Below are 15,872 nucleotides of genomic sequence, written 5' to 3'. Positions count from 1 at the left end.
CCAGTATTCTCCTAGCAGCCTTCAGATGAAGATGTAGAACTCTCAGCTCCTCCTGCACCATGACTGTCTGGATGCTGCCATGCTCCCACCTTGATACTAATGGACTGAACCTCTGATCTGTAAGCCAGCCCCAATTAAATGTTGTCCTTTATAAGACTTGCCTTGGTCATGGTGTCTGTTCACAGCTGTAAAACCCCAACTAAGACAGGCACCCACACAGCTGCTTGGGTGTTTTTCTTCTGCCCCAACCTGGCGGGACCTGGGGCAATTTTTTTTTTTTAAACATGAGTGCTAGGGGTTGAACTCAGGTTCTCAGGAGGAGCAGCCAGTGCTCTTGCCCACTGAGTCATTGCTGCAGCTCTAGTAAGGGGGAAAAAAATTAAAGACAAAAGGACTACGTAACTTCCTTGGAAATAATAATCCTAGTCTATCAGAACTACAAGAACAAGTGCAGAGTTAGACCATCAGACAGACAGCTGCATAGACATTCTCGCATTGTATTGTCCAAGTATGGGTCAAGGGCCTTTGTTAGCATTCTGTCTAAGCTCCACCCCAGTTACCTGGCAACAGCTAAGTGTGCCTAGCACTATAAAAGGGGCTGCTTGCCCCTCCTCCTCTCTCTTGCTCTTTTGCTTCTCTCTTCCCCTTGCCCCCGTTTCCTTCCCCCCTTCTCCCCACATGCCCATGGCCAGCCTCTACTCCTCAGTTTCTCTACCTCTACCCCTCTCGCTCTCGCTCTCGCTCTCGCTCTCGGTGTGTGTCTGGCTGGCTGGCTGCCCTACTACCCTCTTAACTCCCCTCCCCATACTCTATTCTATATTATACTGTCGTCCTGTGGCTGATCCCTCAGGGGGAGGGGGTGTCTCAGCATGGGCACACAGAGGCACCCCCTTCCCCCACACCTCCATAGAACATGATCCCCCCTCTCTTTATCTTTTTATAAACACATCAGTGGTTCTAAAAGTCTTTCTGATACGTCTCATTTTGGAGTGTGCATACAAAGGACTTCCTATTTCCCCACTTCCTGTATTTATTGATTAACTGAGTTTGGTCTATAGTTTGACATGAGTGACTCCGTTTTGGTCGTGGCGACTCACAGTCAGCATTTATGGACGATCTGCTTAGGGACCAGGAAGGTCAATAGGTGTTACAGTTTCTTCTGTGCAGAGAACATACATTTCTCTTGTTGCCGGGATCAGAGCCAGAGCCCTGACAGCTCCAGCCAGCTAGGCTGGACCACCGTCCTCAACAGGCCAATTAAACACTCAGGGCAGTGAGAAGCAGAGAAAGCTGGTTTAATCAGTGTGGTCCCTTTGGGAAGAGGAGGCCCACAAAGAGGTCTAGTGATGCTACTCCCCTAGCTCCATCTTTAAGGTCCTAGCAAGGTTCGGATATAAATAGAAGACAGGAGATACACACAGCTAAACTGTCCTGTCATAGTGTAGCCCTGCACATCACTGACCCCTCATTATCTAGGCTTTTCTGCACGGTAGTGTGACAGGCTGTCAGAGCCATGTGAAATGGCTGGCAGAGACTTTACCGTGTCCATATACAGAGACGCAAGCCTTTGGAAGCAAATGAGTTGGAGTTTGCTTGGACCTTTCAACATTTTTAAAAGATAAACAAATTCAAAAGTGTATAAAGTAAAAGGCAAGAGTTGATAAAATCTGGTCTGGGAATGCAATAGGGCAAAGTTAATAATACCCTAGATCCAGAAGAAACTGGGAGGCTTTGCCAGGAATCCTCACAAGTTTGGTGTGACGATGAATTCTAGGAACGTGTCTCTACAGTTCTGAAGTCCAGGCTTAAAACCAAGTTGGCTGCGCTGATATGGGGAAAGTGGGGTGTGTTTGAGTTCATCCGGGCTTTCCCTTTGACCTCAGGTGGGGTTTATGTCAGGAGCCTATGGGTTCCTGTCTTTTGATTCTGAGGAATGAAACTTGCAATGGGTTTAGACTGGTTTTCTTACAGATTCACAGGCGGGAACCGAGGAGAGAGAAGGCAGGTCCTCAAAACACTACAGACATAACAGAAATGTCAATCTGATATATATGAATTAACAGGAACTGGCATGAGGCATGGAGAGGGTGGGTCCAGTTGTCCTCCCCCGACCCCCCGCAAGGTGTTGAGGTGAACCCTCTCATTGCATAGCTTCTGGGCACGACAGCTGATCCAAGTGTTATCATCTTTATCCAAAGATAACAAGAAGTTCAAACAGCAGCAGCCAGAGCCCCTCCTACAATTCCAGGGCTCTGGCTGTGGAAGAGCTAAGTAGTTAAGAGCACTGACTGCTCTTCCAGAGGTCCTGAGTTCAATCCCTGTAACCACATGGTGGCTCACAACCATCTATAATGAGATCTGATGCCCTCTTCTGGTGTGTCTGAAGACATCTACAGCGTACTTATATATAATAAATAAAATAAATCTTAAAAAAAAAAAGAATCTCTAAGAGTAGTTGTTGTACACTGCCTGACTGACTTCTATCTGCTGTCACCAGCAGGGCCACTGTCTTCCTGGAGAATGTCTGGTTCTTCTTGCTCTCTATTTGCCTCGAGTGCTTAGCCTTCTTGGCTGCTGGCCACCAAGTCCTCTGGCTTAAGTTTTCCCTTTGTGTTCCAATCCTTTGGTTCATCTCATGTTGGGGACACTTGTGGGTTTAACATGACCAACACTTATTATCTAACATCCTCGTGTTAGCTGGGTGTAGCCTCGTGTAGCATCCTGTGCATGCTGGGTGTTTTTTTTTTTGTTTTTTTGTTTTTGTTTTTGTTTTTTGTTTTTGTTTTTTTGTTTTTTTTGTCAACTTGACACTAGCTGGAATCCTCTGGGAAGAGGGAACCTCAGTTGAGGAGTTGACTCCATGTCTGTGGAGGGCCCAGTCTACTGTGGGTGGAGCCATCCCTGGGCTGGTGGTCTTGGACTTTTATAAGAAAGCAGGCTGAGCAAGCCAGGGGGAACAAACAAGTAAGCAGCACCCCTCCATGGCCTCTGCTCTAGTTCCTGCCTCCAGATCCCTGCCTTCAGCTCAAAAACCTACCCAGACTTCTCTCAAGGGATGGGCTGTGATCTGAGACATATACAATGCAGGAAACCCCTCCCATCCATAGGTTGGCTTTGGCCAGTGTTTTCTCCTCTCAGCAGATATGATGGTTTACATATGCTTGGCCCAGGGAGTGGCACTACTAGAAGGTATGGCCTTGTTGGAGGAAGTGTGTCACTGTGGGGGTGGGCTTGGGAGAAGCAATTCTTGAGATCAAGGCATGGACCAATCTTAGGGGGAGCCATCACTCAACACTATAGTACTTCCTTGCATGGGCTACAGAAATGGACAGGTTTAATAGCTTGATTGAGAAGAGAGAAAGAAAGAGAGAGAGAGAGAGAAAGTGCACCCAACAGAGAGTATTAATCTAGCACCAGAGGTGTGATTCAAATGGTGATGAGATAAAAAGGAACAGGAGGAGGAAATTCTCAGTTTTCTTCCAGCAAATAAAAAAAAAAAAAAAGAAGAAGAGAGGAAACAAGATTGCCAAGTGTCTAAGATGTTCTGGTTTGCAAAACAAAACAAAACAACAACAACAACACTTCAAGAAGACTCGGAGTAATTAGCTGTTCAATTAATATGATTCAAAACTGTCCTTGCTCAGCTTCTGCAAAGTGGAGGAGCTGTGTCACCTCACTCTACAGCTGATCTGTGCAGAACAGAACCTTCAGGGAAGATACACTTTTACCCCACATCCTAACTGCAGCGAATGGAACAAATCAAACACCAGACTCTAGGACAACAGCAGAAACCTGGTGTCAAATGGGAAAAGAGCGTTAGATACAGAAATCAATAGGTCGATCTTACTCTCAGTGAGTGTAGGTAGAAACTGTTAAAGTTGTCAATGAAATAAACCTAGACAAAGAAGAGAGGGCCCCCTCCCTTCTGTGTAGTTAAGACAGCACAGTATCAAGAGTTAAAATGTATATGACTTTCAATCTGCTACAATTTGACACTTATAATGAGAGAAACAGCAGAATTTGAGATGGTGACTAACACCAGGAAACTGACTAAGTCTATGGTATCGGATAACACTGTGTGTGCACTCGTGCACACATGCATAGCTCATGCACACATGCATATGTCCATGCAGGTGTGTGCACCCATATTTGCATGCAGGCCAAATGAGGGCATTGGGTGTCCTGTTCTGTCACTCTCTGTCTCACTCTCTTAAGACAGAGTCTGTCTGAACCTGGCTGGAGCCTGGTCAGCGAGCCCCAGTGACTATGGTATGTTCACTTCCACAGCACTGGAACTGTGAGAGCGTGCTGCCATGTTTGGCTTTTACTTTTTTTTACTATTGGAAGGATTTGAACTCAGGTCAACAGGTTTGTGCGGCAACTGCACGTATCCACTGAGTCATCTCCCCAGAAGCCCCCCTAAAGATTTATAGCAGAAATAAGAGGCACGACTCACATCAGAAATAGGACAGTGCGTCAGTGTTATAAGAGCAATGGTGGCATCATGGTTACTGAGGAAACATGTATGACAATGGGCCTGTAACATGACTGTGCAGTTGTCACAGCCATGGTAAAGTCAGTATCAAATTCCCCCTCTTGTGTGTGCGTGTGCATGTGTTGCATGAGTGTATGTCTGTGTGTGTATATGTTTGTGGGTATGTGCACGTGTTCATATGAGTGTGTGCCAGTGTATGTGTGTATGTCTGTGTGTCTGTGTATGTGTGTATTATGTCAGTGTGTCAATGTATGTATATACATGTATGTATATGTGTATTTTCATGTGTGCATATGAGTGTATGTCAGTGTATGTGTGTATGTTTGTGTGTGTCAGTGTATATATGTCTGTATAAGTTAGTGTTAATCTAAAATCCCTAACTGTGTCTCCAGTCAGGAGCACAAGCATACAGTTGCGTACAGAACATTGACAGGAAACTATAGTTTAATTGTTTCTTTTGTTTTTGTTTTTGTTTTTGTTTTTGTTTTTTTTGTTTTTGTTTTTGTTTTTGTTTTTGTTTTTGTTTTTGTTTTTTTAAGTTTCATGCAGCCCAGACTAGTCTCAAACTTGCTATGTAGCCAAGGAGGACACTGAACTCCTGATCCTCCTGTCTTCATCTCCCGAGCGCTAGTTAAGTACAGATATGTAGAGCATGCCTGATACAAAGGTGGGGATGGGGCGTCAGAGCTTCACGCACGCCAGGCAGGCTTTCTACCAACTGAGCCACATTCCCAGCTCCTGGCTGATGTTTTACTTCCCTTTCAAGTCTTTTATTGTCGTCCTCCTCCTAAAAGCAGAACTTACTGTAAACAGTGGGCCTCAGCTGCTAGCAGCAGCTGTAAACACTTTGTGGTTCTGCATGTCTTGACGGAATTGAGAGGGGACATCCAGTGCCTGCCCCAGCTCCGTTCTGTGAAAACACACTGTGAAGCTCGTACAGAGATGACGCTGTCTCAGAACACAGCCCCGTTGTTCAGAGACTCCTGACTGGATTGTGGAGAATCGAGCTACTCGGACAGAACTGGCAAACATCGCTAATGAGTTAAAGGAAAATCTTCTTCTGTTCTCAGACTCAATGTAACATCGAAAGGCTAACAACCAAGGGCTCAGCTAGCTTCCCTGAGGGCATGCTAAGCAAGCATGTGCACCCCATTTAAAAGAAAGATTGGATTTCTTTTCAGACTCGAAAGCATCAATGTCATGACGCACCTCGCTCATCACCCAGCATGCACTCACCTACTGAATTGTTAACGCTCCCGATGCTTTCCCGGTGGTGACATCCTCGACCTTGCAAATTGTCTCTCTCTTCAAAAGAGGTCCTCCACTTTAGCTCTGTCTAATCAGATTTAAGCAAAGTTGCCCTGTGAGACTTGTATAGTTTCCTGAGAAACAGGCTACAGTTGAATTAAAGATCTCTCTTCTCCTTTGCCCTGCCCACTTCATCTTGTCCGTGGGAGATGCCTGGGTATCCATTGGCCTTCTGGCAACAATGAAATCCAAAGCCACGGGTTGAACAGTGGTCACGTGGTTCTACCCAGAACTTGCCCTGTCTGACTCTTGTCAGGTCTGACCTGTACTTGGTAGATCTGGTGTTTTGGTCACAGAAGAACAACTTGTTCTACTTGACTTAGTCATTCTTATGAGGATTTTGGGACACGCAGCCAATCACAGGCTGGAGTAGTCACAGCTATTGCTTTATGAAAACGGAATGCTGCTGACCAAGCCAGCAACTTGACCTGTTGGAACCAACAATCTTTTTGTATACTGGGTGAAGCTGTGTCTCTATCCTTCCTCACTTGCCTAAGGCACCTTCTGATTGGTTTAATAAAGAGTTGAATGGCCAATAGTGAGACAGGAGTGGATAGGCGGGACATCCGGCAGAGATAGGAACTCTGGGAACGCGTCAGGCAAGGGCTTTACTAGCCGGAAATGGAGGAAGAAATGAGTGCTGGTACTGAGGAGAGATAACGAGCCACGTGGCAGATTATAAATTAGTATAAAGCAGTTGATTTAAGTTATACAAGCTAGTTGGGAAGAAGCCAGCTGAGCCCAACTTTTGTAATTAATAAAAAGGTCTTCGTGCCATTCATTACTCGGGTGGCTGGCAAGTTAAGACACTCCAGTAATTAAACAGTCTGTAACCAGCCCCATGCCAGTATGGGGATGGGCAAAAGGTGATGATAACTGGATGTCCCGTCAATGAGGAAACAATGGCTAAGTGAATTGTAACCGTTTATGCATTTGAGAAAAGACATTTAGTTATTTACTTCATGCAAACGAGACGAATGATGTCCTATGATCTCCAATGATAAACCTGATGTCCGTGCTTCAAGCCTTCCGTTCAGCTTGGTGCAGTGTCCTGCAGTCTGCAGTGCATTTTCCCAAACGTGGAAGAGTGAGATCAGAAGGAGAGAGGATAAAAGAGAATGGAATTCGGGGACAGAGGCTTGGGGGGGGGGGGAGTACTGGGCACAACACTCCCTGACCCTAGTGCAGGCTTGTGATTGTCCGTCACAGGAGATGGGACTGGCAGGCTGAGGTGACCCAACAGATAGGGCTGTGAGCCCAGATCCTGGGAGAGAGCTGGGGAGCCTACCCACCGGAGAGTGTGTATGGTGTAAATTATTCCAGTTTTCTATGTTGACTACATGGACTAATAATTCCATATCAAACTCTATTAAGGTTACATTTCATCCCAAGGTGTCAAGGGAGACTGAGAAAGTCTCTGCTGTCCAGGGCTCGAGAGAGGAATTCTGGGAATCTGTAGGGCTCGGCCTGGGAGAGGGGGTGTCTCTACCGTGATCTAGTTTAGCTAGGTGTGTGGATTCGAGCCCAGGTAGTGAGGGGTAACAGCTTTCGCCGCCCCCTCTGCTGGTCCTTCTCCTTTCTGCCATTGGTGCTTCAGTTGCCCGCTGGGCTGAGCCATCAGAGGACTGACTAGCCAGTGAGGGATGCAGGGGAGCTTCTTGTGGTCATTTCAGGAAAGCAGATCTCTTTCCCAAGTGGTGGTGTTACAGCTCTTATGACAGAAGCTCTCAGATGATGGAATGATTCCTGCACACTTTTAATCCTGAACACGACTCTTAAATACATTTTTTGGATGGATCAGTGTCTGACAGCAGGTACTTCCTATTGGTCCGAGAGCTTGGGAAGACCTCATCTACATATTTGGGGGTGTGGTCCTGCTTCTATGTCTGATCTGTCTTGAGCTTGATCTGTGGACATGTCCTCACCTGTGGAGGAGGAGCTTGGGGCATTGCCCTATGTGACTGATCTGTCTCAAACCTCTCTACAGGGGTCTGTGGGGAGCTGCAACTAGTGAGACCTTGATCTGGGAGACTGGGAATGCATCTGCTGTCCCTTTCAGGGTCCCCTGGGATTCAACCTATCTAGAACAGGAATCAGGGTACCTTTCACAGCCCCCCATCCCTCAGGAATCTGTGGCAGTGCACAAGCCTAAGTACTGCAGTAGATCTGAAGTTATAAAGGAAATTTCTCACGTGGACATGTACAGAGTCTGCCTCACCTACTGTATTCCTCTAACCTCTCACCAACTGACCACTCCTTCAAGCACCTTGATGGCTTTCTTCAGGGAATACACAACCAGCAAGCTGTAGAAAGTTTTTTCAAGTGTCCATCAAATTCCAAAGCAGGGATTTTTACAATACAGGAGTGAACAAGCCTTTCTCATTGGCAAGGATGTACTGGTTGTATAGTTGCTATTTTGATGAATAGAGACTTGAGCCTAGTTGTAATGATTTAAAAATTCATAGTCTGGGTCTGGGGAGATGGCTCAGAGAGTAAGCAGAGCACTGGCTGCTCTTCCAGAGGTCCTGAGTTCAATTCCCAGCAACCACATGGTGGCTCACAACCATCTGTAATGGGATCTGGTGCCTTCTTCAGGTCTGCCGCATACATGTAGGCAAAATGCTATACATAATACATTAAATAAAAGATAAAATTCGTAGTCTGAAATGCAACCCCTTTTACTCCAAACTCATATATGGCCACCCGCACACAGATAAAGTTTAACACCATTATTTTCTGCTTTTAATGCCTTTCTTTCTTTCTTTCTTTCTTTCTTTCTTTCTTTCTTTCTTTCTTTCTTTCTTTCTTCCTTTCTTCCTCCTCCTCCTCCTCCTCCTCCTCCTTCTCCTCCTCCTCCTCCCTTTTTCTCCTTCTTTTCGTATGATTACTCTGGTTAGGGATTTCAGTACCGTGGATAGAAACATTGAGTGGACAGATTTGTCTTTCTCCCGAATTGGAGGGAATGCTTCCAACTTTGTCATTGAACAGGGTCTTAGCTATGGGCTTGTTTTCCACAGCCTTAATAATGTTGAAGTACCTTCCTTACACACTTCATCACCCAAGAAGTGTATCACACAAGAGTGTTGATACTGGTAAATGTGTTTTCTACTTCTGCTGAGAGAGGAACATTTTTCTTCATTCTGTAAATCTCCCTCAGCACCTTGACGATTTTTGGCAGTTGAACCAGCCTTGTATTCCAGAGGCCTGCTACATTATTCTTCTAAAGTTTAGGGATTTTTGTATCGTTGGGGGATTTTAGCTTGTGGTGGCTCTGTTTGTTGGTTTGTTTGTTTGGTCCTTTCCACCTTCCCTCATCATTTTCTGGTTTGCTATTCGCATGATGTTAACCTTGGCAAAGAAATGTAGAAGCATCGTGAGGATGGGAACTGGTCCCTCTTTAGACGTTTGGTGGGACCAAACCAGCTATCAAGGTTTTCCAGTGCACCACTGTGGAAGTCCTTCCCTGGCCATCTGTATTCTCCTAAGGTAGTCATGATCTTTGTTTTGTTTGAGTAGTAACAGGAATGAAACAACCTTTCTTCCACTGAAGACAGTTTTCTCTTTCCTGTAGATGCCGCGTCTCTCTCCATACTCCAGAACATGGGTCTTCGCTTTTCTCTGACATGGTCGCACCAAGTGCAATCCGAAGACTTTCTTGATGCCTTGGCTCTTCAACCCCTTTTAAAGTCTGCTTGAATGCCATTTACTCTTTCTCTCCTTTGTTGCTTCCTATAAAACCATAATTCTTGTTTCTAGTGCTTACTATTTTTGCTTGTTTAGTCCTCCTTGAATATACGCCCACTGAGTAGGAAGTCTGTGTCCGTTTTGTACACAGGGTGTCTAAAACCGAATCTGGACTATGAGGGATGGGTAGCTTGAAGAGGAACATTTGTATGCTGGGTGGATGGCCCACTCAGTGAAGCACTTGCTTTACCAGCCTGAGGTTCAGTCTCCAGAACCCATGTAAACCAACTGTATCTTATAGCATTTGTGACCCAGCACTGCGCAGACGCGGACAGATGCCCAGCACTGTGCAGATGCAGGCAGATGCTGTGGGGCTCACTGGCCAGCCAGCATAGTCTGTTTGATGAGTTCCAGGTTATTTAGAGAACTTGACTCAAAAAATAAAGAAAAAACAAGACCAAGGAGGAAGGCACTGAGGAATGATGATTCCCAAGGTTGTCCCCTGACCTCTACATATGCATGCATGCATGTGCACACATGCCCATAAACACACACGCATCCTCAATGTGCACACACACACACACACACACACACACACACACACACACACACAAACAACATTGGGGGTACTTTACAGAACATGACTAGCATTCAATCATTGGACAAAGTTAGGGATAGAGTCTTAACAAAATTCTAAGTAGTCGGGGCTGCGGAGGAGGATCAGCAGGTAAGAACAAGCGCTGGGCTTACAGAGGACCTGACTGGTTCTTAGCACCCACAGGGACAGCTTCATCTGTAGTTCCAGGGGAACCAGTGCCCTCTTCTGGACTCGATGAACACTGCAATGCGATGTATATATATAGTCTCTCATACACATAGACAAACATGAAATAAATCTTAAAAAAATATTCTAAGTGGTTCTACAGGTATCCACCTCAGGGAAAAAAGAGAAGTATGATATTCTTTTCTGATATACTGTATTCCTTCCAAGCTCAGTAGTTGTTTTTGTTTGTTTGTTTCCTTTTGGGGACTGGCATTACTGGTTTCTTCTGTTTTCTGTATGTTACTGTGGAAAGTAGGCCCTCTCCCCCTGGAGGCTCTGTGTGATCAGACCCCAGGCCTTTTCTCTTGTCCTGTCCAGGTAAGACCCTGTCATCTCTGATGGAAAGGCTGGGTCATGTTGGGGCAGGACTGCCTTTATTCTACTGTCTCAGCTCCGAAGTATGAAAACTGCTCTGTCAACCACGATGACCTCAGTGCAGGGAAGACAGAACGACCCTCTTGCATCCCCAATCATTGCCGCATGGTCATCGCAGGCCCCATTTCCTGTCTACCCTGTGAGAGATCTTCAAACTCTCAGTGCTTCCTAAAATTACTACCGGTGCTCCCTTCCGCGGAACCAGAAGAATTGTCTCATTCCCTGCTTGTTCAACTCAGCTCAACACGAGGCTTGGGGTGGGTGTTGTGTTTTATAAAAAAAGAAAAAGAAGCCAGGGATACGTTTGGTGGACACGCGGTATGGTGCAGGGGAAGGGGGTGCCTTAGCGGGTCCACGCCAAGGCATCCCTTCCCCCTGAGGGACCAGCACAGGACTGTATAGTATAGAATAGAGTTTATTTAGGGCATGGAGAAGAGAGTTGAGCGGGTAGTAGAGACAGAGAAAGGCAGAGAGGGAAGATGGGAGGGAGGGAGAGAGGAGAGGCTAGCCATGAACACGTGGGGTGGGGGGGGGAGACAGGGAGAGAAGAGAGAGGGGGAGGAGGGTAAGAGAAGAAGAGGAGGGGCAAGCAGCCCCTTGTATAGTGAGTCAGGCACACCTGGCTGTTGCCAGGTAACTGTGGCACGGAATGCCAACAGACCAGTTGAGGAGTCTCTGTAACTTCCTAAGAAGTTTGAAATAAGTACTGGCTCATAAGCAGTCACAGGGACAGAATGCGAAAGCGCTGTGCTCAGTCTCCAGCATCTTTCAGGGGTGATAAGTTGCACAGCAGAGAACACGATCGAGAAAATGATGAGGTCACAGGTCAGCTTTTACATGCCCTCCTGCATCAAGGGGCGATCTCTCGGTCTCTGTCTCCCTCCCTCCCTCCCTCCCTCCCTCCCCTCTCGTCTTTATTTTCCCCGTTTCCATTTTTAGTTCTTGACTGGGTCTCATTTATCCCAGCTTGGCCTTATAGTCAGTAATAGCAGAGGATGATTCCCTGCCTCCACGTCTCAAGAGCTGGAATTCCAGTTGTGTACCCCCACACCTGGTTTGCGTTACCGGGGTGTAACCTAGAGCTTCCTGCCTGCTAGGCAAGGGCTCTCCCACTAAGCCCACTCCCAGCACCTAAAGAGAGATGTCAAATGAAATCAGAAGAACAAATTCTAAACACCCATTTCAGTTTATGTTTTAGCTTTTTTTAAAAAATGCCCATAATTTAATTTGGTAATGAGAGAGGACATCATGTTGGTATACATCTGTTAGGTCCCTGTTGCTGCCATAGTAAATTCCTGCACGTCTTCCATTGTAAGGTAGAAATGGTCTTCCTTACAGCCCTGCTGCCCAGGAGCTCAACATTACTCTCAACAGGATGGAGTCAAGGAGTTGAGACAGGGGTAGAGGCCATGCTGTCAAGAGGCAGGAGGACTTTGAGTTGCAGGTCAATCTGCAATATGAGGTTTACTTATTTTATTTTATTAAAGATTTACTTATTTACTATATATGGGTACGCTGTCGCTGTCTTCAGACACACCAGAAGAGGGCATCAGATCCCATTACAGATGGCTGTGAGCCACCAGGTGGTTGCTGGGATTTGAACTCAGGAACTCTGGAAGAGCAGTCAGTGCTTTTCACCTTTGAGCCATCTCTCCAGCCCGATACAAAGTTTATAAAGACAGATTCTATCTAAAAAAATGAAGCAAACACAGACAAACAAACCCTTCTCCAAAAAGGAGGAGGAAGAGAAAGAGGAAGAAGAGGAGGAGGAGGAGGAGGAGGAAGAGGAGGGGAGGAAGAAGAGGAAGAGGAAGAAGAGGAGGGGAGGAAGAACTGAAGGATGCATCAGGCTGTGTTCCCTATAGGTTCTCAAATTTGTTCCAGCATTCCTTAGTTTCTGGTCACACCAGGCCCATCCCTGCCTCCATCTGCCTGTGGCCCTTCTGACTTTGAGCGGTGACACTCGTAGCTTTGGGTCCCTCATAGATAGTTCACGATTATCTCCTAACACCAAGGCCCTTCCCTTCATACCAGCGGCAAAAGCCACCTCTCCCGTGTCAGTAACATTTTCTGCACAGGGACTGGGGGGGGGGGATCTGTCCATCTGCTTGCCCTGCAGGCAATATCAAGGACAACTCTGCCCTTCCCGCAGCTATAGAGTTTTGTCCTGAATGCGGTCTCACCTCGGCTTACATAGAAGGTTGTTAATTTCCTGGTACTGTATTAACTTGTGACCCTCCAAAATCCAGGAAGTGGGTAAGACTTTCTGCACTTGAGCTTCCACACATCCATGCTTTCCTCCTTTTCACAGGGTCAGTGTGATAGTGACAATCTGAAGGAACTGGCTGTGGGTGGATCTGAGCCAGCGCTGACAGCCTGAGGAGCCATAGAAGGGTCTGCTGGGCTGCTCTCTGCATCCACACAGACTCAGAGCAGATCGACTCCAAGTCTGCGACAGGCAACTGCTTCCTGCTGCTCACAGAGAAGCGTCCTCATAAGATGACATCAGGGAAGCCCTGAACGTTGTTGGGTAGCAGAATGAGAGCAAGGGTCAGAGGAAGACAAAGCTTGCCTCTGTAGCAAGTGGCAACCTGTGCCACTGCGCAAGCCCCTCCTGGTGTGCAGCACTGCTCCTCCGCTCCTCGTTGAGGGGGAGCCCAGCCTTGCTCTAGCTTGTTTCTCCCGCAGGGTGAGTGATGTCACCACCATTCTTGAAGACAGCTTTTTTTTTTTTGGTGCCGTGCTAGGTTCTGCCAACACAAGCATCTGCCTGTGATTTTAGTCAGTTTTGTGTTTCTGAAGAAATCCCAAACCGATCTTCTTCATTTTCCAATCTGAGTTTCTAATTCATGATTTAAAAAACAAAAATGTGTTCCCGGGTATTAAGTGTCTTTGTTTCTTGATGCTTCGAGTAACTTTCTTTTATTTTATGTCAATTGGGTTGATGATTATTTTGGGCAGGGTCTCATTATGTAGCTCCAGCTGGCCGGTGACTTATTATGTAGAGCAGGCTGCCCTCCAACTTACAGAAATCCTCCTGCCTTTGCCTATCGGGTGTTGTGATTAAGGGTGTGGACCTGGGTTGATACTTTCTCATTAACTGAAGTGTTATGGGTCCTGAATTATATGGCTAAAGTGTTAACATGAGTTGGAACTTTAAAAACAAGCATGTGGGTACAACTTTGATCCTAGCCCTTGGGAGGCAGAGGCAGGCAGATCTGTCAGTTCGAGCCCAGCTTGGTCTGTATAGGGAGTTTCAGGCCAGCTAGGGTTACATGGAGAGATCCTGCCTCAAGACAAATAGAACCACCAAAGAGCCAAACCCATCCAAAGCAAACAAAAATCCCCCAGCCAAAAATGAGTGTGTATGTTAATGTTTTATAAAAAAAAAACAACTTTAGGATTACGAATTCACTTATCTCCCCGATTAAAAATGCCTAAAAGAATGAGTAGTAAATAGCATAGAGGGAGTAGTAACCAACTTTCTCTCCCCCTGTTCTCATAGACTATTAATACCCAGATACATTAAGAAGGACGCCGCCAAATAATATGCTTCTGCTCACACAGAGACAGACATTTCACCACCAACCAACTTCCACGGGTCATTTCCAGTGCATGGGTTTACTTTTAGTTTTAATTTTTAAAAACATTTTTAAAAGATTTACTTATTTTTATTTATGTGAGTACATTGTAGCTGTCTTCAGACACACCAGAAGAGGGCATTGGATCCCATTACAGATGGTTGTGAGCCACCATGTGGTTGCTGGGAATTGAACTCAGGACCCCTGGAAGAGCAGTCAGTGCTCTTAACCGCTGAGCCATCTCTCCAGCCCTTTTCTTAATTTTTCAAAACACGTTTTATTCTTTGTGAGTTTCACATCACGTACCCCAATCCCGTTCACCTCTCTGTATCTTTGTGTCGGCTCTCTTGACTTTGCAACCCTCCCCCCCCCCAAATAAAATAAAAAGCAAAAAAAAAAAATAAACAAATAAACCAAACAAGAGAGTGTAGAAAATATCTCACCATGGAAGCTGTAGTGGGTCACAGCATGGCCCACGGGACACCCTTTCGTTCACACATCTTTAAGGATGAAGGAGATTTTGGGGTGGGGTCAACTCAGCCCTGGGTCTGGCTCTGGGTGATCAGCCTTCCAGGTCTTCCACACTGCACCACCAGGGAGAGCATGCCAGCACTGCCCCGACCAGCTTGCCCTCATCTGTACCAGTGCAGGATGTGGGGGTGGTGGGCGCTCTCCCTACTACTGCAGCTGTCAAGTGGCTGGGCCAGCTCTCCTGCTTTGACACCCTTGGGGATGATCAAGGCCAGCTCTACTGTGCTGCCCAGGCAAGGTACAGGGCCTGTTCTACTGAGTGCTGCAGCTGGTGAAGGGCAGGGACAGCTCTCCTGCCCTCATAACCCTGGTCCAGCTCTCCCTACCACTGCAGTTAGTGAGGGGCAAGGGGGAGGGGATGGTTTATTCCTTTACGAAAATTCGATAAAGGGTCCGAGGATGCAGCCGAGTTGGTAGAGTGCTTTCTAGCCTGCAAGAAGCCCTGGGTTCTAATCCTGGCTCCTGTATAAACAAAACATGGTAGCTCTTACTTCCCAACACCTGGACATGGAGGCATGAGGATCAGGAATAAAAGGTCAACCGTGGCTATATGGTGAGTTCAAGGCCATCCCAGGCTACTTCAGACCTTGTCTCAAGGCAAACAACAAGGCTCTTTAGGGTCCAGCGAAAGATCCTGGTGGCTGGGGGTAGGGGGTGGATGGGGAGTGGGGTGATATCTGATACTGCAGGGTAACCAGGTGCTGAGGGAAGATCTTGGTCTCAGTGCAAAGTATGCTGACTGTCCTGAGGCAAACTGCCTTTGGCACCCAGCTGCCTTCAGACATCAGGGCTTGGCTGCTGACCCCACCGACCTGTACCCATGGACAGGAGAAAGAGTCCTTCCGGACAACAGGTCTGGGTCCCCAGCAACCTGCTCTTTCTCACTGGGTTCTTAGGAAGTCACCAATCCAGACAGGACTCTCCTCATTCCCAGAGGACTCCTCCAGAAAGGGGACAGAAGTACCAACAAAGGCAAAGGAAAAATGCATCCAAAAGACAGAAAAATAAGAACTGGCATTTCTCTGTGAACTTCAGGAAATAAACTCTCACTGAACTGAGAGCTCAAAGGACACAT

The 15,872-nt window shown here is 46.6% G+C and overlaps 1 long non-coding RNA gene across 1 annotated transcript; it reads left to right on the top strand.

Moving 5' to 3' along the window:
• The first annotated feature begins 11,359 nt into the window (after nt 1-11,359).
• Nucleotides 11,360-13,565, top strand: LOC108353155 (uncharacterized). The gene is made up of 2 exons (XR_015641476.1): nt 11,360-11,510; nt 12,997-13,565. It is a non-coding gene; the product is annotated as an uncharacterized LOC108353155 (long non-coding RNA).
• Nucleotides 13,566-15,872: the final 2,307 nt, after the last annotated feature.

Source organism: Rattus norvegicus, chromosome 17 (assembly GCF_021556685.1).
Source record: "Rattus norvegicus strain SHRSP/BbbUtx chromosome 17, alternate assembly SHRSP_T2T, whole genome shotgun sequence".
Lineage (NCBI taxonomy): Eukaryota > Metazoa > Chordata > Mammalia > Rodentia > Muridae > Rattus > Rattus norvegicus.
The sequence above is the reverse complement of the archived record's forward strand: the minus strand, read 5'-3'. Positions and strand labels throughout refer to the sequence as shown.